This window comes from Ochlerotatus camptorhynchus, unplaced genomic scaffold, assembly GCF_037179485.1.
Source record: "Ochlerotatus camptorhynchus isolate MF236.1 unplaced genomic scaffold, CSIRO-AGI_Acam_v1.1 ptg000033l, whole genome shotgun sequence".
NCBI lineage: Eukaryota > Metazoa > Arthropoda > Insecta > Diptera > Culicidae > Ochlerotatus > Ochlerotatus camptorhynchus.
The window spans coordinates 2510962-2532739 of record NW_027040524.1 but is presented as its reverse complement, the minus strand read 5'-3'; the positions used below and the strand labels follow the sequence as shown (position 1 = coordinate 2532739).

General features: G+C 37.5%; 1 long non-coding RNA gene across 2 annotated transcripts in view; it reads right to left on the bottom strand.

The window, feature by feature from the left end:
• Nucleotides 1–330: 330 nt before the first annotated feature.
• Nucleotides 331–21778, bottom strand: part of LOC135709373 (uncharacterized) — a 178393-nt gene continuing 156945 nt past the window's right edge. For both annotated transcript variants that reach the window (XR_010518346.1, XR_010518347.1), the window contains one exon: nucleotides 331–486. This is a non-coding gene — a long non-coding RNA (uncharacterized LOC135709373). The remainder of the gene's footprint in view (nucleotides 487–21778) is intronic.

The window sequence follows — 21778 nt, the reverse complement described above, 5'->3', positions numbered from 1 at the left end:
TGTTCGCATCATTCAACGCAGCTGGTGTTCAATGGTATCGCAAATCGCAAGTAATCGGTAGGATACTTTCAAAACCCGCAGTGCAACAGCAAATCCATATTCAATAGCCATAGTCCTACTGTTTCTCCACGAAAACTTGATCCAGCAAACTGGTTTACGACCTTCCCGCCGACGACGGAACATAAAACAGGATTAATCAACAATGCCAATACGCTTATATTGACCATCAGCAGTAGCCAGCTTGCCGTAACAACCTCAAACAATTTAAGACGGCGATTAAAATAATTTGTATCGATATGCTTTACTACCACGCGCCCGGCACTTACCGATATCGATGGTGCCTCCTTGCTGTGCATTGACAGCGATTTTGGCCAGGGCTTCGTTGAACAGATTGGACGCCGCCGACGCTCCGTGGAGGGCTTTCAGGTAGGCCTTACCGGCACTGATCAGCTGCCGCGCTCCGGGGTTGAACTTCTCGAGGATGTTCTGTGTGAGGGAAGAGAAAAAAAAAGAAACAACAACAAACATAAGTGGTGCTTACTTATACATCAATTATGCATTCAAGAACGTTTGGGCCACCGCATTATGATGCAATCGTGAATCATGAAAGGAAAACAGCTCCAGCTAAAACCATTAAAACTGCTGCAATATCGTCTCCCAGTGCCGGAGGGCGGCGGAGGTGGTGGCCACCGCTCGGCTGTCACGCCATCGTCATCGTTGTCATGGTCGTCGTTATGAGAAACGATGCAGCGCCACTGTTTCAAGAGACGTGCGAATTGCGCCGCGATGAGTGCGGTAATGAACACGATGAGTTAGCATGAAACGTAACTTGGGTGAGTATGAAGCTATTAGCGGATCCGTGGGTCTCATCACCTACGGACCTAGTCATCATCATCATTATCATCAGTTTTAATTTGAGGTATTATGTGTATGTCTCATAAACTAGTTTAGTGCTGGTGAATGTCACTCTGATTGCGAGATTCAGTCTTCTTCTTCGTCTTCTTCTTTTAATTCCAAGCTTATTGCTTATCGTATATTACCTCATAAATAGTGTGCTCTAGATGCATTTCCACAATTATTAATTGAGTGCTTTCGATGCCTGTACCATTCGTATTATTGTGTGGCAAGTACAATCAAGAAGTCGAGAAATTGTCCAACCCGGACCGAGAATCAAACCCAGCCACCTCCCAGCATGTTCTTCCATTGTAGCTGCGCCTTTACCGACTGAGCTATGGAAAGCCACAAAAGATCCAATACCCATCTCATTTCCAGCGGAGCTCTCAGAAAAGCAATTTCAAACAAACCGGAAACTTGGTTTCCAAAACTGACAATATCATCAGCTACTTACTACACCTCAATGTAAATAGTTGATGAAGTGTCTGCAAACTGTGTACGATCACACATTCGGAAAACTTATCCGGTTGGTACAAGGGAAAATATACACCGGGGTAGTTCTACTTTCTCCGAAATCAAGCATGCCAAACTCGTACTGAACCTTGACGGAAGGGCACGAGCAGCTTTGGGTGGAAAGAACAACGTTCGGTAACAGCATTTCAGTGGCTTCCCCCCCAGCAGCTAGACTCCATTTTCCTCGGGAATGCATTCGTACGTCGGTGAACTGGCTAGGGGAGGTGGTAAGAAGATTACGTCAAGTGAAAATCTATTTACGTGTACACGTTTTCCTTGTTTTCAATGTCTGCAGTTACAACGCCACTATAGTTCTACCGTCGGTCGCCGCCGGCATCGTCGCTACTTATGTCAGAGTTTGTATAGGATACACATAATGTTGCATTAGGTTCCAGTCACACTATCGTCGTCGTCGTCGTCAGAGGATAATAGCATTATGCAAGTTTTCGCTGGGTTACTCTTTTCCATTCCACCCGAACGGAGGGAGTGCACTTGACGTGAGTGGAATTCTTTTGGAAAAAAAGTTGTAATTTGAGAAAAGCTAGTCATTCAATCGAGTTTTGCTATACGGTTTGGAATTAATCCCGCTGCTTGGTGTTTTTCTGCCGGAACAGATTCGTAAAAAGTGTGATAATCTTTCTTTTGTTTGCAAATACTCCCCAAAATAACGCTGGACTCATATACTTCAGGGCTTCCGAAATGATTTATTGACTATGCCTTTCTTTTGTCTTTCGAATTGTGTCGTTTGTGTGTGTTACTGTTGAGGTTGCTCTCTGCTATCACAGAGGTAATAAATTTATGAAAGTTCTACAAAAAGGGATTGGTTTGCTTTTTCTATCCTAGATGATTTTCACAAAAGCAAAACTTTGTGTGAACGACGAAAAACAATGCCATAAAAGTTTGCTTTATTTCAAATAAATTCGACTGCATGTAGCAATAATACTTCTTCTAACTGATCAGCTCTATTGAGTACAAGGTGATTCAGAATAACTGTCAAACAGTAAAAAATAAATTTTAATATTACATCCAAGAGGATGCACTTCAATCATGTCGACAATCTCATGTAATTAATAAACAAATGCAGTAAAAGCAAAGTAATGTCAGTTCATGCACTGAATTAATGATACATAATTTTGCCTTTTTTCGCAAGTAATATTACACCATATTTTCGATGTGAAACTTCACTTTGATGTGATATTTTAATTTTTTGCTGTGCACCGATTTCACAAAAATGCATTTCTCAATGGGTAAAATGGGTATATGTTCAAGTATTTTTGTTTTAAAGTGTGTACAAATATCAGCTTGCATTGATAGTAGTATTTGAAATTTCATTCGTTTTCGATTTCAAGCAGCCATGGGCGTGAAAATGGAGCATCTCATAAATCTGTATAAAACCGTGTGTTATCTTTTAGAAACTGAAATCTCTTCGAAAGAATGAACCATTTATTTTTCGCATCATTATAGAGGTAAGAAGGAACCATGCGTGAAAAACCCGTTCAATATCAGAGCTTAGACGCATCGCCAGGACTCCTAAAGAACTCGAACTAAAACGTGCGTGCCAGCTGTAGTTCATTTTCGTGACAAATTTGACTGGTAATACTTGTTTACAGCATATTTGAACCTTTGGACGCTGATGTTAATTTTCCATGTAAAATAATACGTTGAATCCAAAAATGTAATCGTAAAAAATCTCAGTGTGATATTTTTCGAGATACAGCTAAGAATCAAAAAATATATTTTCTAAAATACAAATATCTCCGATTGTAATGAAGTTACATTAATTATTTTAACGTCAAACTAAAAGTGATGAAATTTTCTTTCGATTATTTCCACACCATTTTTCAGTGAGATTAGTGGTACAACCACTACAAACATTTTTATTTACACACCTTAAAAACTTACTTTTTTTCTGGGAAAAAATGCAAAATATTAAAAATATAATAAAAAAACTATTAATTAACAACAATAACATCAATCTCATCGACAATTAATGTTCAAGTGATCGAAAGGAAATTTTTATACCTTTAATTTGGCGTTAAAATAATTGATAAAGTCTCATTACAACTTGAGATATTTGTATTTTAGTAAACACACTTTTTAAAGTGAATTTTCATTTTTTAAGCTGTACACTGAAACCTCCGTTCACGAAATCTTTTTTTACGCTGTATTCACCCTCTTTTTACGAAGTAAATCCTAAATAACGAGGGTTTTTTTTACGAATTAATCCCAAATAACGAGTTTTATTTTTGCAATTTTGGGAATCTGCGAAAACCTGTGAAATACCCTCACAATATGAGTATTTTTGGAATCAGGGTGACGTGTAGGAACTGAAAATCTATATCTGACACCATTTTGAAATCCAATATGGCAGGATTCTGTTTATGAAAAACTGGAAAATGACATGGCATTGGCATGGATTTCCAGTTCCTACACGGCACCCTGATTCCAAAAATACTAATATTGTGGGGTATTTGACAATATTTTCAAAAACCACTTTTTACGAAGAAAATTCCAAATAACGAGTTTTTTTTACGCACTAACTCGACTTACGAACCCCCGGTTTAACTCGTAAATGGATGTCAGTGTATCTTGAAAAGTATGCTACTGAGATTTTTTGGTCTATATTTTTGGATTCAGCACACGATTTAACATAAGAATCATTGGTCAAAGATTCAAGTTCATTTTTTTTACTTTTATTTGTAAACTAGTGTAATTAAACGTAAAGAATGAGAGATTTTAAATAAAGTATGCTAAGTTGAATGTTATATAGAGGAAAAAAATAGCCATACAATTACCATTAAATAAAATACAATTACAGCAAAATCTATTGACAACAATCGATCTTAGTGTATATATATTGTTCAAGAAATTTTAGCATATTGTTTTTACAATAGATTTACAATACGTCCCATATAGTAAGAATTTTCAACAATAGAACAACAATACAATTAATGATAAATGGCTCATATTGGTTCGGGAAAAAGTGATTTACCATTTACCATCGATTCTATTGTGAAAACAATACATTCTATGGTAATTTTATCGTTTCAGGCAATATGATTTACTGTAAATATAATAAATTCTGTTGTACGGACAATAGCGACCAAAAATATCCATTAGTGACGCGTTCACATAGATAAAATTGAAAAATAGCATAGTTAAAGATGCTAATTTCATATAACAGACTAAAGTGGTAATTTTTATACTATAGATGGACGAGATGAAAGTATTGAATTGATAGTTCCGTTAGAGTACGGCATTGTGAAAATTGCATATAGATAGTAGATAGCGAGCTAGGACAACTTTTAAGGAAGGTACAAATCGGTTTTTTCATCTCTCTATACCAAACTCCCCCTTTGGAGAGGGATGGTGGGGGTGTCTATAATAGTATAAATAGCAGATGTTTAGCGAAGGGTCCAATCTAAGATCCATAGGCCAACCACAGGCAAACAGACATATCACTCACAAGTTGTTCTTCAAACAAGCATTTAACGGTAATTTTAAAATTATCGTAGTTGGTAGTACCGCCACCTGTGGTGCGCATAGTAAATTCCCTTGCATTTGACGTTTACACACTACCGCCATCTGTTCCACGTACTACTCACCATAGTGTATTCAACAGATGGCAGTAATGTTTTAGCGGTGATGTTTTACAGAGAGAAATATGCAATGTATTATGTTTGTTTATCTGTGGGCCAACATTAGAGCCATTTCCCCCTATGTAGTTATATAGGAGAAATGGCTATGGATCTAAGATTGGGCCCATCGCAGGGCTGGTAGTGAGTCACTTTTTAGTGACTAGGTCACTTTTTTCAAGTCAGCCACTAAAAAGTCTCTTTTTTAAAGGCCAAGTCACTAAAGTCTTTTTTTATTGTAATAAGTCACTATGTTCAACTTTTCTAGCGTGAATTTATTTCAAGATTGATTATTCTTTGCGTTGTGACGTTTAATCGTCTTTCTCTACATACAGGATGTCTACTCATTTTTCTGGATAAAATTACCTGTGTTTTCCAAGTAAGTAAGGCCAAGATCTAAAAATATTAAATGTCTTGAAGTTTCGTATTCCCTGTACAAGTTTAAGATATTGCAAATATTCACAGTGCCAGAATTAATTAGAAGATTAGAGATCTTCAAAGCAGTCCCATTAACTTTACAACAATTGCAGGAACTTTGGAGAAGTTCTGAGGAATGAAAGGAAATGCTGAGAATTTCATTGAAGCTCAAAGCAGTTCTTCTAGCATCCGACACTTTTCAGGAACTTTTATGAAGTTCCTAGAATTTCAGAGAACTTCACAGGTGTCAAGCAAACTTGAGAAATTTAGAAAACTTGAGGGGTATTATGCAAATTTTTAAGAAGTTCTAAGTACCTCAGAAAAGCTAAATAGATTAAAACTCTTTAATCGTAAATTTAGATGAATTCAAGATAGTTCCATGATATGCTGAAAAACAAATTGAATTTCAGGGAAGTACTAGGACCTTCAAAGTATTTATGAAAACTTCAGAAATATTTCAGAAACTTCCCAGAAGTCCAGAAAATTTCAGGGAAATTTAAAAGTGTTTACGGGAATTTTATTTATTTCCGAGCAGAACCGAGATCTTCAATAGAACTAAGAGCCTAAGGTCAGAAAATCAAAGGGTAGTTCAAATAATTTCAAGGAAATATTAGAAACCTTTAAAAGTTTCGAGAAATTTAATGAATTTCCGAAAACTTCAGCAAAGCCCCGAGAGAATTCCTGGATATTTTATGAACATCCGGAAAACGTGAGAGTATTTTAAGGGTGTAGTATCATGGAGATTTCTAGAACTTAAACAAAATGGGAAAATTTAGCTTAGTTGATTAGAGAACATCAACAAAATTCCATTTATAAAAAAAAAGCGAGAACTTTAAACAAGCAGCTCGGAGATGAACCAGCCTACGACTGAAAATCTCCTAAATAAAAAAAATCAAACAAGCAGCAATATCTTCAAGAAATTCCAGAGAACTAAATTTAGATATTTTTTTATAGTTCAATGATATTCAGCGAAGTTCAGAGTACTTTGAGGACGATCAGATAGCTTCAGAATAATCCGGTTAACTTAAGCAAATTTGTAGCGACTTACAAGTTGTTCCGTGAAATTATAGGGTATTCCAAGAATTCTATGATTGATCTTAAAACGTCAGAAGCGTCAAGGAATTATGAATAAATATCAGAAAATTAGCTGGGTTATTAAACAAATTTAGAGAACTTCAGGTAAGTATATATAACTTCCGGCAGAAGCGAGTGTTAATAATGGTGATAATACTTAAGGAACATTTTTGAAACTTCAATGCAAATTAATTAATTTCAGTAACGTTGCGGGTTCCTAAAACATACTGAAAAATTCAGTCAGGCAGTTTAGGGAACTTTAAACAAATTCAGCAATCGTTTAGGCACCAGGAAAGTCTAGACTGTAGAAGAACTTTGAAATTAGTGTCGATAATTTAAGGGAAGTTTTATGAACTTCAGAAAAAGCTTGAGAACTTCAGTGAAAATCATAGAAATATATTAACTATTTCGTTCTTATTCCATGAAAATTAAGAGAACTTGAAAAACTTCGAAAACTTCAGAAACAAAAAAAATATTTATTTTTTTAAATTTATTGCTTACTCAAGAATAATCCACCGTGAATATTTAAAGTTCAAAGTGTGAATGAAAATAACGAGAAAAATTAAATGGTTGTTTTTTATAATTCATTATTTTCTTTAAAATATTCGAAATCGGAAATTTTTAATTTCTTTGAGACTTCCAGGTATTTTAAGGAAACAAAAAATTTCCTGAGGATTCCTGGTTTTGCAGATTTTTGAAGTTAGTAGACACCGTGACTAATACCGTGGGTTTGGTTATAAATTTTCTATTGAATCTTTCGTTTTAAACGTTCTTATCGTACATAAATGTTCATGAGATAATAATTGAATAAGGCTAAAACATCAAACATTTATTTGATGCGCCTTCTTTTAGTTCACTTTTTAGTCACTATTTTTACAACTATAAGTCACTATTTGTTCACTTATTTATTCAACATGGTCACTAAAATCACTATTTCTGACAGTAGTGAACGCTGCCAGCCCTGCCATCGGTAAAAATTTGCTATTTATCAATTTTATCTAGATGAACGCGTCATTGGGACGGTACTAATGGTTTTTTGGTCGCTATTGAAAATTTAGTCGATTGATGAATTTATGTATGGGCCCAAACTGGGAGCATTTAGGTCGACATATGACAGACCCATAGGCCAACATTAGAGCAATTTCCCCTATGTGAAGTTTTATAAAATTTTCCTGAAATTCACATTCGTTCAAAAGAATACTTTTAACATTTATCTTCGATCGGTACTGATCAATTAAAACTTTTACAGATCAATGCTATTACTGCTATTACTGAAAAATATATAATTACGTTACGACCTACCAACAATACTAATGGACCATAGGTCCTCAGTCAGCACATTCCACATATCGAACGATCGAATACAACCAATCACAAACCGTTGGACCATTCTAGCTGCATCAGCATTCTAACTCCTTAAATGCTACCAGCAGACTAGAGATTGCCGATTCACTCCTGAGCTGTTCTAAAAACCTGATTCACTAAAGTGAGCTGATGACCTGCGGTTCAGTTTTTAGGAACTGATATCACATGTCTAAACCATTCAATTCGTCACTTATAGCTCATAAATTTTCAATAAAGGACTCATTACTCCGCTTTCCGCGTTAACCAACAAATCAATAGCAACAACGGTAAAATCAAACTTTCATGCGGCTGTATGGAAGAGAGATACATATGTAGGCGACGACGGGGTAAGACGGCCACCCTTTGTGTTGTAAAACACATTCTAGCTCTTCTGTTGTCAAAACCGCCCACGGTTGCTACTCTGTTGTTGTCAAATCAGCTGTAATTACACAGAGAACCAATAGACGATGCTTGGGACTATCAAACTGGACAATATCAGCGTTGGCTGCGCCCGAACGCAGTTCAAGAAACGAATGGGTAGGAATGTGTTGACCTGACACTCGCTTTGATGGAAGCCGAGAAATCCTCTGCACTTCCACGAGGAATCACTGAGATGTTAGGTAAAAGGAATGGGTTTGCAGCCAGGGTTCGTTTTGCTAAACGATGAACTGTATTGATGTGGATCATATAATGCGAAGAAGGTCCTCTGCTAAGTAAGCAAAAAAGTTTACCACTAGGCAAAAGACCTCCTTTTTAATCATTGAGTTGCTATTATTACCGTGTAGTTAATATAAAACGATTGACGAATCATGACTGTGAATGGGCCTGAAATTAGACTCATGATGTTTGGCTCAGTAAGCAAAAACGGTCGCTCTAAGGCCACCGAGACCCTCATATCACATCAAACCGTTACTTGACTTGTTGTAACTATTCAAACAAGGCACCAACGACGACGACAAGTTTCGGAAAATACAGGATGAACCAGCGATTTTACCATAAATCTTTTTAATATGAAAGGACCTGGGACCACGATTATCTACTCAGTAAGCAAGCCACTGAAACCGACGATCTTTCAAATACTAACATTAAAAACTACGAAAAAGTACTTAGGCCTTCATTAAGTTCCACTATCAGGCGACTTTCAATGTTTCGATTTGCACTTTACGCATTGTTTAGGATATCATAACAAGCTATCACAGACGTGACGATTGCTTAAGCCCTGGTTAAACAAGCTATTCAAATGAAATTACGCTCAACAAGTGAAGCGTCAAAATAAACAACGAAAGCAAACATTGCGCATGACGAAGGCCTGTATTTGTTAATTTTTGTTTACGGAATTTTTAATTTATAGTTAATCATGAAAAATTAAAGTTACTATAAGGAAAACACATGTCTGTTCGATGTACTAATAGTGAAAAACATACAGTATTCATTAAATTATGAGATATTGCAGAAGCTGTTACAATTGGTTGGTTGAAACTGAATGCATTAATAACAATATTTCGTTGTTGGTTGGAAATGCTATCGTGTCATAATTTATTAGCTAGAGAATGGTCTTAGAAGAGGGTAGGTAGATAGTTCCGTTAAAGTACAGCAGTATGAAAATTGAATAAAAGTTGAAAATGAGCGAAGGGCCATTAATGCGACAGTACAAAGTCAAACGCACACTTCTTTGCCTAACCCGTACGATGTACGCGGAGATTTGAAGCAGGGGAAATGGATGTAATGTCGGCATAAATGCCCCTAATTTGGTCCCAAATATAAATTCAGCAATCGACTAAATTTTCAATAGCAACCAAAAATATCCATTAGTACCGTCCCAATGACGCGTTCATCTAGATAAAATTGATAAATAGCAGATTTTTAGCGATGGGCCCAATCTTAGATCCATAGGCCAACATAAGAGCCTTTTCCCCTATATCAGGCTTTTTTAGAACACATTTGTAGATCTGTTATCAGTATGATATGGAGGCCCCGGCAAATCCAGAAAACCCGGAACATCCGTGAAAGTAGTCAATTCATAACACTAAGTTCAGAACTTCTAAGAAGCTTCTGTTTCCGGCATTATAAGTAAGATGATCATGGCTTTCCAAATGGTGATGGTGTACCAGTAAATTAGGAATTCCTTCACTACGCGGCGCTAGAGTACATGTGAACTTTCTGTATCTATAGGCTATATCTTGAAATCCTCACCATCTACGTGAAATCCACACGTAGACTTAGAATTCTGAACTAACTTACCCACAAATTTGAAAACATTGATCACAAATACTTTCCCGAAGATGGGAACATTCTAAATAGTAAAGATCTCAAGATATTAGCGCCACATAGTGAGAAAAATCCATACTACTGTTCTCTATCCGCCTTGACCTATTGTGCAATTTTGCCCAAGACAGTAACCCTTTATTCGGTCAGGATCATTATATATTCCATGAGACCGTCTTACCCCTAGGGGAGGCCAACTTCACCTCACATGATTTTTTTTCTTTCATTATTTAGTCTGTTCTTGATTCGTGATAAAACATCATCAAATGAAAAGGAAATTTTCTGAAAATCAATGTAATTAGGGAAAGTACTCTAGAGATCAATAATCACTAAATTTATCGCGGAAATACGGATATACAGTTTTGGGTGTTGGTTGGAAATGCTAACATGAAGCTTTAGTGTGATGATTTATTAGCTAGAGAATGATCTTTGGAAGAGGGTAGGTGGATAGTTCCGTTAGAGTACGGCAGTATGAAAATTGAATAGAAGTTGAAAATGAGCGAAGGGCCATTAAAGCGACAGTTTACAAGATGGACGCACATTTTTGCCTAGCCCGTACGATGTACGCGGGGACTTGAAGTATGTCTCCAAGTCCACAGGCAAAAATGTGCGTCCCTCCTGTTGCTCATAAACTGACTGCGGCTGTGGAATAGTTCTAGCGACGTTTTCATCACTACCTAAAGCCCCACGTTTGCGAGAGCATTTCCAGTCGATGGTGTGTTATAATGCAGTTCTTCTTTACCCAACTATTGTGTTGCTCCTCTCGTCATGACCAACGTGATCATCTCAGAGAGAAAGCAGTAGGGTGGTTGTTGCGTGCTGTACCATCATCAGCATTGTTGACGGCTACTCCCGCCTTGAGTTGTTACATTCAAAGTGTTTTTTATGTTACTTCATACGCGAAGTTAACGATTTTCAGAGTTGGTTGGAAATGCTAACATGAAGCTTTAGTGTGATGATTTATTAGCTAGAGAATGATCTTTAGAAGAGGGTAGGTGGATAGTTCCGTTAGAGTACGGCAGTATGAAAATTGAATAGAAGTTGAAAATGAGCGAAGGGCCATTAAAGTTTTGGGTAACGTAGTGGTTTTAACAACAAGCTTATAGTGGCCGTCTTACCCCGGGATGCCCTGCATGTTTTACACGATGTTAAATTTATACTGATATTATCCAATGTATTTACGTCCCAGGGTCTTATTGCTGATGATATTTCTCCGGCATAACGGTCATTCCAGCTCAAGTGGGTACAGAATTTAAAAAAGTTGTGGTCGATGTCACCGATTTGAGCCAAACTTGGCCAAAATATTTTGGCATTCTGAACAAACGCCTTTTTGGATTTTGCTCTAAAGTGCCTAGATCCTTCTGGGCTACAACCCTGGATTTCCGAGAATTTTAAAATTTTCATCTTTCAGAAGGGATTATTCCACAACCAAATAATCTGGTGTACCCACTTGAGCTGGAATGACCGATATATGCTCTCACATCATTCTCTGGGGGTGCAGAAGATCCGCACAAAAGCAAATAACCGAAAAGAGAAATGCAGCTCACCGACTCACGGTTTAGTTCCGGATCCGAATCATTCGGGTCGATTCACTGGAAGCTGTTAAGGTGAAAGTTAATGCTTTTCCGTTGATATTAACTCCACATCCGTTCGAATCAGACCCAAATTCAAAATGCACCAATGCCAACAAGCATTACAAATTTGCAAAATGGGAAGAATTGAAATTTTGACCATATTCGTAAATACAATGTTATTGTATCATTATAATAATTCTACTATTGAAATGACAGTTTCAATTCCAAGATTCCAAGTTCAGGGAAGGCCTGCCGAAGGACAGGGAAGTTCTACTGAAGTTCTTGGAAGTCTTACCGTAGTTCAGGGAAGGCCTGTCGAACTTCAGGGAAGTCCTGGCGAAGTTCAGGGACGTCCTGCCGAAGTTCATGAAAGTCCTTACGAAACTCAGGGAAGTCCTGCTGAAGTTCAGGGAAGTCCTGTCATTTAAATTCTTGGAAATCAGGGAAGTCCTCATGACTTTCAGGGAAGGCCTGCCGAAGGTCGGGGAAGTCCTGCCGAAGTTCAGGAAAGTCCTGCCGAAGTTCAGGGAAGTCCTGCCATTTCAATTTTTGAAGGTTGGTTTATTTTCACAAAGGTGGATCCAAGATGGCGAATGGGTTTCAATTGTATGTCTTTGATAACATGTTTGATCTTTCTAAATATAAAACTGTAGTATGACTCGACTATTGAAATTAGAAATAAATAATGAACGTAAATGAAATGATCTACGGAAGTCAAATATGACCTTTCATACTAAATATTTAAATTCATACTAATTGTACAAGATAAATGTATTTTTAGACAATTTAAACAATAAATCAATCTTGTAAAAAGTGCTAGAGATGGCAGTTTTATTTCTACAATTTTCACAGAACTGTTTTCTTTTCGATTAAGCGGTGTTTTATTTTGAAAAAAATCGATGAAATGAGTAATTCTTAACCGATCCACTTTCACCTTAGGGATGCTCTAGGATCCGTCCTTCTCTCGGACAAGTCCAGCTCTTCGGATATTTTCTCTCTCGATTCTACACGAATCAGCTCTGGAGCTGAAGCCGAGAACAATTCAAGATGAACATTGCATTAGGTCCTAAGTAACATTGAACGATTCTCTTCATCGACTTTCTCTTTCGTTAATAACTTAGGCACAGAACCGTTCCTTTTCGTGTTTGTCATATTAAAGGACGAACACGAAATTATTGCGACACATTCAACAGGGCATAACTTTTTTACCATTGGGTAAAAATCAATCAAATTTTGCACACTTTCCCATTGATGTGTATTGTGTACATGCTGTCAAACTCGAAGTCGTGTTTTTCGATTTAACGAAAATGGAGGTGAACCAACGCGAGTTGAGAGAACAAATTCTTTCCAAACACCTGGAATTTCCTGACCTGTCACACCGGCAGTTGGGAAAAATTTTGAACATTCACCATTCAACCGTCTCCAGAGTGTTGAAGCGGTTCCAGGAGCGGTTGACGTTGGACCACGGCAAAGGAGCTGGAAGAAAACCGGGACCGGAGAACAAAAAGACGGAGGGAAAGGTGAAGCGGATGATTAAAGCAAATCCCAACGTCTCAAGCCATGATTTGGCTAAAAAGATCTGCATGTCGCAGAGCTACGTCCAGAATGCAAAGAAGAGAGCTGGACTACATACATACAAGGTACAGAGCTTCCCAAACCGCGATGAGCGGCAACAATCGACGGCTAAAACTCGGGCACGGAAGCTCTACGAGAAGATGCTGACAAAATATGGCTGCTGTGTGATGGACGACGAAACGTATCTAAAAGCCGATTTTAAGCAAATTTCGGGGTTGGAGTTTTTCACCGGCAAGAGCAAGTTCGATGTGGACGACAAATTTAAGAAGAAGAAAATGTCGAAGTTCGCCTCCAAATATCTCATTTGGCAGGCCATCTGCTCTTTCGGACTGAGGAGTGAGCCTTTCGTGACCAAGGGCACAGTAAATGACGAGATCTACAAATCTGAGTGCCTCGAGAAGCGCCTTTTGCCGTTCTTGCAGCAGCACGACAAAGCTCCGCTATTTTGGCCAGATTTGGCATCATGCCACTATTCTAAAAGTGTCCTGGAGTGGTATGAGGCCAATTCTGTCCATTTTGTTCCAAAGGACATGAATCCGCCAAACTGTCCGGAGCTGCGCCCGGTGGAGCAGTACTGGGCAATAATGAAGCGGGAACTTCGGAAGAGCAAGAAGACAGTCAAAGACGAGAAGGACATGTTAAGAAAATGGAAAAAAAAACTGAGAAACTGGTACCGGATGACACTGTAAAGACTTTGATGGAGGGCATCAAGCGAAAATGCGTTCAATTTTACACTCAAGGCTCCATCGATTAACTTTTGTTTTGATTTTTGAAGTAAATATATGTATAAAACCTAAAATTTTGGTTTGATTATAAACATTATAAGAAAATTGGCATGACATTTTCGGTGTCGCAATAATTTCGTGTTCGCCCTTTAGAAGGTAGATAATAGCTTCTTTCATCGATACGTGTGCTAAAAATAGCCGGGAATTTCTTGACAGTGAATCAAACAATGTAAATTTAAATTACAAGAAGTGATTATAAAGTATGTGTTTCACACATAAAAGTGACTGAGCAACAATCAGCGATTTTCTGATTCGTGAGCGCTCACTCTGAGTGAACGCTCATGAATTATGAGATCGCTGATTGTGACACTCTGCAAGCGAAATTCATAGGTCTTATGAGACTAACACATACTTTGCAACTTCTTGTAACTTGCAACTAACTAGAAGATTACATGATTTCATAATTCTGAAAAGTATTTTTATAGCAAATACGTAGAAGAAACCTTGTCTCTGATCTTCCCTGAAGATCTCAAAACTTCTCCAAAGTTCTTTAAATTCTCGTTCTTCTGAGTTCTCAAAACTTCTATGAAGTTCCCAAAAAATGAAGCTTTTTAAATATCCCCGAAGTTCCCTGAAGTTGCTGAAAATCTGAAATCTTCATAAAATTTCCTGCTTATTTTTGAAATTAATAGATTTGCAATGATCGCCCGTGACGTTCTCTCAATTCTCAAAAAAGCCCTGAACCTTATGCAACTTCTTTTAAAATGTTTAAGCATTTTCCTGAAGTTCTCAGAAGTTTTCTGATCTTTCCTGATGTTTGTCTGAATTTTTTAACTTCCCTTGAGTTCTTTGAATTTTCCCGCAAGTTATCTGAAATTAATACAAAATTATAAGTGTCGACCTAAGATTTTCGTTTAAGTTTAAGTTCTCTACATTTTACTGAACACCGATGGTGTAATGGTTAGCGTGATTGTCTCTCACACCAAAGGGCCTGGGTTCAATCCCAGTCGGTGCCACCGAGATTTTCTGAGGCATAACACCTCTGATTACGCCGTTAGTAAAGCCGTTAGTCCTTGGTTCATGAGTTGATGGGTCGATAGGTAGGGTTTAAGAGCTGTGTCCCTGGCGTCGGTAGCATTGGTACTCAGTACGGAAAACAAGATCAACGGAAAACAAATCATTTTCCTGAAGCCGCCTGAAACCGCCCTCAAATTATCGAAACACATCCATAATCATTTTTAAATTTCTCCAATACTGAGTTCCTGTTTGATGTGCTAATTGCAACTACCAGAAAGATATCTTAACTTTCCTTAAGTTCTCTAGACTTCCCTGAAATTATTAACATATTTTAAAAATCCCCGTAGTTTTATTGAAGTTAATTTAATTGCCATTAAGTTCTTTGATATTCCTTGAAGTTCTCGTAATTTCTACTTAAGTTATGTAAACTTTTACAAAGCTCGTGGAGCTTCACCTAAAAATTCTAATTCTTCCTTTTAATTCTTTGGAAATCCATGAGGTTTCTAGGAATACATCATAATTCCTTGGAACTACATGAAACTTCCTGCAATATTCCTTAAAATGGGGCTGCTCCTCTGAACTTCTCTGAATATAATGAAAACAAAAACTCCAAAGTTTTCAGAAGGATTTGACTGGATTTTTGGAAGTTCTTGAAACTAGCATGAAAATCACGAAAGTCCCTTGAAATCTGCTCACAATTTCCTAATGTTCATGTTTCTATCCAAAATATGAATAAAACTTTCAAATCTTCGCAAATTACCAGAGTTTCCCAGAACTTCTTTATAGTTCATGCAATTGCCTTGAAATTTATTGAACTGCCCTTTGAAAACATGCCTAACTGACGTAGAATTTGATAAGGGTAGTTGCAGAACCTGTGAAAAAAAAATTTTACTTTTCGAAGTTATGAAACTATGAGATATTATAATAATAATTTTTATATGTAAGGTGCATGAAGCGGAGGTAAAGTTTGTGTACAGGACATAAAATCAGTCAATTTTACTTTCAGAGGGTCACAATTAACTGTCTAAGCTGTAATGAGTAATCGTCATGAGTGTGTACTATTCGTTATAGCTAATAGCTAATCATGACACTCTGTAAGCGAAATTGACAGATGTGATGTGTCATACACAAACTTTACCTCCTCTACTTTTATCGTGAATATACAAATTATTATTATAATATCTCATAGTTTCATAATTTCGAAAAATATTATTTGAGCTGTAATAATTAAGTTCAGCCCTGACCTCTAGACCTAGCTTTTCTGAGGTACATGGAGCTCCTTTGAATTATCCACTTTTTTTTAAGTTCTCTATGCACCCCTCAAATTTCTTTTTATTTCCCTAAAATTCTCTGAATATTCCTGAAGTTCTCAGAAAAATTGCTGAAGTTTTTTTTTAATTCTTTTAGCTTCCCTTACGTTTTTAAAATATCCCAAAAATTTTGATATGTTTGTTTATGAAACGTCCTTAAAATGATCAGCATTTCCATAAATTCCTCAGAGCTTCAATGTTTCAACAATTTTTGTGAATCTCGGAACTTTTTGTACGTTCCCGATATTCTCCTGAAATGAATGAAACTGCCCTAAGGTTCTAGAAATCTACCTAAAGTTTACGTTTTCAGAACTGACCCGAAGTTCACTTTGCTTCCTTAAAGAACTTTAAACTTATAACTGAAATTTTGGCAACAACTGTAAAGTTCTAGCCAAATAAGATAATTGGAAAATTTTGGACTAGACCTTCTCCGATTTGCATGAAAATTTGCATAATTGTTTGAAATGGGCAATCATTTACATTTTTGCAAAAGTTCAGCCATTTTCAGCCTTGCATTTTTTTTCTTCAAAATGGCGTCTTTGTCATTTTTCAATAAATTGTAGCACTAAAGGGTGTCCACGATGAAATTGCCACACACAAAATTGATTCGCAAAATTCGAGTTTTCATCCGATTGCCATCAAATTTTCAGGGATTGAGAAATAACTATTAAACTTCATTTTACCATTTTACTCGTATTTTATTTACAGTCCATACGCAAATGCCCGCACCTTGGCCTTAACCCCGGCCATAAGATTCTGCACAACCTGTGAATCAACCGTTTTTTGCATGTAAACCCATACTTTCTTCAGTTCCTCGACTGTCTTCACTACCTCAGGTCGTTTAAGAAGGTGCTGCTTCATAATCGCCCAGTACTTCTCGATGGGGCGGAGCTCCGGAGTGTTGGGAGGGTTGAACATTTTCGGCACGAAATTGACCTTATTGTCCGCATACCACTTCAGCACGTCCTTGGAGTAGTGGCATGAGGCCAAATCCGGCCAGAAGATTGTTGGGACGTTGTGGGCCTTCAGGAGAGGAAGCAGCCGCTTCTGGAGGCACTCTTTTATGTACACCTGTCCGTTCATCGTGTCCTGGGTCACGAAAGGTGCACTCCGCTTCCCGCACGTGCAGATGGCTTGCCAAACCAGGAATTTCTTCGCAAATTTGGACATCTTCTGAGTGCGGACATGCTCCGGAACGCTGAACTTATCCTTGGCCGTGAAAAACAGGTTGCCGGGGATCTGTTTGAAGTCGGCCTTCACATATGTTTCGTCGTCCATGATGCAGCATTCAACTTTCGTCAGCATGTTGAGGTACAACTTCCTGGCACGGGTTTTGGCGGACTTGTTCTGCTTCTCGTCGCGATTAGGGGCCTTTTGTACCTTGAACGTTCGAAGCCCAGCCTTAGTTTTGGCCTTCTGGACAAAACTTCGGCTTAGGTGCAGCTTCTTAGCCACATCCCTAACGGAGGCGTTCGGATTTCGGTTAAAGGGCCCAACAACGCGGTTGTGATTTTTGGTGTTGTACGGAATACTTTTTCCTTCACTTCTGGGCTTCCGATCGGTGGTCAACCGTTCCTCGAACCGCTTAATCACTCGCGACACCGTGGAATTCGCGATTCCCAACGTTTTAGCGATGGAACGATGCGAGAGATCCTTGTTCTCGTGATGAATGCGCAAGATTTTATCACGCACGAGCTGTTCTTTCGACTCCATTTCCGCGAGTTTTGATCACAGGACTTTAAAACTTGCAGGATGTAAATAATGCACTATGAACTAAATCCACCCAAATTTTCATTACATTCTACCCAACGGTTAAAAAGTTAGAGCAATTTCATAGTGTGGCAATTTCATCGTGGACACCCTTTAAAACGTCACTTCTGATGTAAATGACGCCTGAGATTTTTTTTTGGAAATGTAAAATAATCATGGAAAAAATACACGACATTTTATACTTTACCATTTAAATTAAAAATTAAAAAGAGTTAAGAAAATATTAATACCAAAAAAAAACTTCAATCTCTATAATTTATAATATTAAATTCTAAAATTTTGCATTTTCTATGAGCTTTTGTTTGAAAAAGAAAATTTAACGTATACTTCTTGAGATATGTGAGTTTTTAACACTTTTTTTGAATTTTACTCACAATTACACAATAATTTAGTTTTGTTTACTAATTCGTGTCAGACGTCATTTTGATCAGAAGCGACGTTTTCGTGCTACAATTTATAGAAAAATTTGAAAAGCGCCATTAAAAAAAAAAACAACATTCAAAATGACATAATTTTTGTAAAAATATGAACGATCGCCCATAACACACAATTTGCAAAGTTATATGCAAATCGGAGAAGGTCAAGCTTTCCGATTCGTCATCTGGCGTGGCGTTTTTCCATTCCATTTTTATTGTCATCCGTAGGCCATAGTGAATTCAATGGTTTTTCAATTTGATAGGACGAAATTAGAGTGTTGAATTTTTTAAATTGTTGAGATAATTTGTTACTCTTTTAGCTGGTTAGCTCATTTAATGCTTATATTTAAGTTCCATGAACTTGCACTGCATTTTTCAAATCTATTGGATTAATAGGCTCATTTGCGATAGTTTTACGCCAGCTTTCATTTTTCATTTCAGTGTTCAGCCTTAGGTTCAAGTTTTTCAAATAATAATATCAAATTACTCATGCCAGGTTTTCCTTTTCACAAGAACACAAGGAGTGAAACGCAAAACTCCATACGATAGTAGTTTCCACCGTCATTCGACACCCATTTCGATGGGAACTGAGAAGACGAACAATAAATAGATTAACGCCTCACTTCTTCCTAGGCCACTACTTGTATCACTACTATATGGAGTCATACAATGTTACGAGCAACATACCTTTCATTGTCACAGTGCAAAGCGATTGCGAAACAAGGTTAAACAAAAACTGTGAAAACTCGTCAACTCGTTCCCATCGTTCCATCCATCTGCTGGGAAAATGGTGTCTTTTCTCTGATGCAAGGAACAAGTTGACGCTTCCTCCAACACCATCATAGAAAACGAGTACCAGTGTACAGGGATGGATCGCTCTTGTGGGACTGTTTCATTACTTTGTAATATAGAATACCAATTGAATTTGCAGTTAACTCATCTTAAAACAGATAATTTAGTGTTATTAAATTCCCTATCAAAATTAAAAATTTCTGTACCGCAGAACGACGTTCACACTGTTTGTTCATTAAGGGTACACTTGAGAGCACTCGCGAAAGCAATGAAAAAACACCAAAAGAGCGATCCATCACCGCCAGTGTGACTGTACTAAAACCGTTTTTTTTTGTTTTTATTCTATACCTCAAATTGCTCTAACGCATCATTTAGCAAATTTGTCTACCTCTGTCCTAGGACTATTGCAACATCCAAAATACAATTTTTCACCGACACGCCTTTTAGGAGCGGCTTTCCCTAATCCAGCACCGGAAATAAATGAACCATTTTGTCGGTTTGCCAAGTCACGTCCTGCATGTGCCGGTGCAAATCTTCACAGACTACGCTCCACAGCAAGTTGAAAGTGAGTATAATTTATGGGAGGAAATTTTTCTTCGGCTGCTCTTCCGGTGTTTCTTGACGAAGCGGAAATTCAACCGGAAAGGGTTTTCCATCCACCACATGTCGGTTCGAACAAGGTGTTGAGGAGCTGTGAACTTTGCTCCACGGAAAAGTTGCTACAAATTAGGGAGACGGACATTTTCATTTGCACATGAAGCCCTCTTAAAGTCAGCCAAGAAAGACAACCCTTCAACAAGCCGGGATGGGAAGACTAATGGCAGGACGAAGGCCCATTAACAGCAGGTGTTGCCAGAAGACGATGAGACGTGCTAATAACTCACACATCTTTTCCACATCCTACAGGACAGCTACTTTGTTTCAACCGAACCGTAACGGGAAGAAATTGAAATTCAAGGAGCCTAGCGGGAATGCCAGGCTCAGAGCTCAGAGCTCAGACCACAGACGGAACTCTCTCGGCGAAGCAGAAAGGAGAACATTGCGCCACTACGAGTCTTTTGTGGCAGACGTGGCGGAAAATAAATGAAGATGCGACAATATTTATATCTCCTATGTGGCAGGGTTTACGTTTTCAGTTAGGCAACCAGAAAAAAAATCCTGGAATCTTCAGAGAATTATAGTTTACCTGAAAACCTGGAATTTATTAAAATTCTTTAATCAAGCAATCTATTAAAAATATAGAATTTATTGAAGTACGCTAGATAACCTTCTCAGGAATTTTCACATATTTTATAATAAAACCAACTTAATCATCTTCGTTAATTAAGGTGAAAGTGGATTGGTTTAAACTTCCATAGATTTTTACAAAATAACGCAGCGCTCAATCGAAAAAACTCTTAGGTGCAAAATTAAAGAACTAAAATTGCTATCTCTAGCAACTTTCGAGAAGTTTTGAGAGCTTCAGGGAAGATCAGAGACAAGGTTGCTTCTACTTATTTGCTGTAAAAAATATTTTTCAGAATTATGAAATCATTTGATTTTCTAGTTAGTTGTAAGTTATAAGAAGTAGTAAATTATGTGTTTGTCTCATAAGACCTGTCAATTTTGCTTTCGGAGTGTCACAATCAGCGAGTTCACTCAGAGTGAGCGCTCACGAATCAGAAAATCACTGATTGTGACTTTCTAAAAGCGAAACCGATAACTTTTATGTGTGAAACACATACTTTATAACAACTTCTTATAATTTAAACGTACATTATTTGATTCACATCAAAGTATCTCAAATATAACTCTCTGCGATTTAAAAAGATTTATTTCTACCGAATAACGAATAAACACTTTTATTCACTAAGAACACTTAAATTAAACGCTAACATGAATGACCAAGCATAGATAAAAGTAAACTGAACAAGCATGTTAGGTCTGCAGTAGGTTGGCAACACTGCTCATCTGGCTGAGCAGTGTTGGAAAAATCATTTTCAAAAAAAGTTCTATCACAGCTCATTGCAGAGATAAATCCCAAAGGAACTTCTCACAAAAAGTTCGCGAACGAGAGATGATAAAAAGTTCATGAAAGCATAGAGCGAGAGAAATTTTCATTTCGTATCGCGAAAGATCTTTCGTCTCTCCATCTCACATCATTTCACACGTACTCGTGATTCGAACCAACCAAATATCCCCTCAGCTTTGTTCTTTTTTTTCCAGCGAGTAAAGGTAGGCGATGATCATGCGAGAGTGTCTGTTTGTTTTCTTCTCGTTCTCCGATATTTTTCGCATCCTTCACATTAAATACCATTTCCAGAGAACTTTGAGATTTGGGCGTAATTGCTTTTGTAAACAAACACGTCATTCAGCGATTTCTCACGAATCAAAGCACAATCTAGCGAACTATACTATACCAAATGAATCATTCCTCTACCTGTCTGTGTTGTTAGTTTTTTAGATTGAACTTAAATT